Source organism: Lolium rigidum, chromosome 2 (assembly GCF_022539505.1).
Source record: "Lolium rigidum isolate FL_2022 chromosome 2, APGP_CSIRO_Lrig_0.1, whole genome shotgun sequence".
Classification (NCBI taxonomy): Eukaryota; Viridiplantae; Streptophyta; class Magnoliopsida; order Poales; family Poaceae; genus Lolium; species Lolium rigidum.
In genome coordinates, this window is record NC_061509.1 from 15,713,915 (window position 1) to 15,716,311 (window position 2,397).

Sequence of the window (2,397 nt, forward strand, 5' to 3'; positions counted from 1 at the left end):
TTGCAGTAGAATTTATGCTATGTAAAGAATAGGACCGGGGTCCACAGTTCACTAGAGGTGTCTCTCCCATAAGATAAAAAGCATGTTGGGTGAACAAATTACAGTCGGGCAATTGACAAATAGAGAAGGGCATAACAATGCATATACATGATATGATAAATATAGTGAGATTTAATTGGGCACTACGACAAAGTACATAGACCGCCATCCAACTGCATCTATGCCTAAAAAGTCCACCTTCAGGTTATCACCCGAACCCCATTCAGTATTAAGTTGCTAAGCAACGAGACAATTGCATTAAGTATGGTGCGTAATGTAATCGACAACTACATCCTTAGACATAGAATCAATGTTTTATCCCTAGTGGCAACAAGCACATCCACAACCTTAGAACTTTCTCGTCACCGTCCTGCATTCAATGGAGGCATGAACCCACTATCGAGCATAAATACTCCCTCTTGGAGTTAAGAGCAAAAACTTGGCCAGAGCCTCTACTAATAACGGAGAGCATGCAAGATCATAAACAACACATAAACAATAGATTGATAATCACCATAATTATAGTACTCTCTATCCATCGGATCCCGACAAACACAACATATAGTATTACATATAGATGATCTTGATCATGTTAGGCAGCTCACAAGATCCAACAATGAAGCACAACAAGGAGAAGACGACCATCTAGCTACTGCTATGGACCCATGGTCCAGGGGTGAACTACTCACTCATCACTCCGGAGGCGATCATGGCGATGAAGAGTCCTCCGGGAGATGAATCCCCTCTCCGGCAGGTTGCCGGAGGCGATCTCCTGAATCCCCCGAGATGGGATTCGCGGCGGCGGCGTCTCTGGAAGGTTTTCCGTATCGTGGCTCTCGGCATCGGGGGTTTCGCGACTGAAGCTTTAAGTAGGCGGAAGGGTAGGTCGGGGGCCACACGAGGGGCCCGAGGGGCAGGCCGGCGCGGCCAAGGCCTGGGCCGCGCCGCCCTATCCCCCGGCCGCCTCGTGGCCCCACTTCGTTGACTCTTCGGTCTTCTGGAAGCTTCGTGCAAAAATAGGACCCTGGGCGAAAGTTTCGTCCAATTCCGAGAATATTTCCTTACTAGGATTTCTGAAACCAAAAACAGCAGAAAACAGCAACTGGCTCTTCGGCATCTTGTTAATAGGTTAGTTCCAGAAAATGCATAAATATGACATATAATGTGCATAAAACATGTAGGTATCATCAATAAAGTAGCATGGAACATAAGAAATTATCGATACGTTGGAGACATATCAAGCGCCGCCCCTTAGCCTCCCTCCTTCATGGCTTCTTGGGAGCCCTCCCCCATGGAGATGGGATCCATGGGGGAGGCAAAAACGTGGCTTTGGTGGATGGAATTTCGTGGGTGGAGGTGTCCTCCACGAGTTAGGGTTTCCTCCTTTATATAGACTCTCGGATTTCCGTCATCCCATCTAGGGCTTCAGCAAAACGGGTCCCTAGGCCGCATACGGACTTCGATTGGGCCGAATTTTAACTCTAGAACGTTCAGCAGAAAATTATCTACAACTTCCTCTTCAGGCCCAACTCCGTTGGAGGTCATCTTCGAGGGTCAAACAGATAATCTCCGAAAACAGTTCTGGGACAGATTTCAGCAAAGTTCCAATTCGACTCCAACAAAGTTTCCTCTTATATTCTTGATAATTCCTACACATCAAAGTGTAAAACAAGAACATTGTGCACTTTTGCAACTATTAATAGGTTAGTCCAAATAAATCATAAACTTAATATAAAAACAAGTGCCAAAGGCATAATATTAGCATGAAACAATAAAAAATTATAGATACGTTTGCGACGTATCAACATCCCCAAGCTTAACTCCTGCTCTTCCTCGAGTAGGTAAGTGATAAAAAGAATAATTTTTGAGGTGACATGCACCTTCAAAGTTCAAAGGATGACTAGATACAAATAATTTAAGAACAAGTAATAACACATTCATGATTCAATCAATAATAATTTTGGGACCATGCACATAGAACTAAGAATGACAACTATGCTCTCATAAGACGGTGCATATAACTTAGAAGATGAAGACTCAACATAAAAGTAAAAGAATGACCCTTCGCAGAGGGAAGCAGAGATTAAACATGTGCTAGAGCTTTTTATTTTGAAAACATAGAGATATAAAATTTTAAGAGAGACAATTGTGTCAACGGTAGCAATAAGTAATATAGGTTATGTATAAAACTTCCTATAAATTGCAAACCTCATGCATCGAATACTAATAGTGCCCGCACCTTGTCCTAATTAGCTCGGATTTCCATGGATTATCATCGCATTACATATGTTTCAACCAAGTTTCACAAAGGGGTACCTCCATGCCACCTGTACAAAGGTCTAAGGAGAAAGTTCGCAT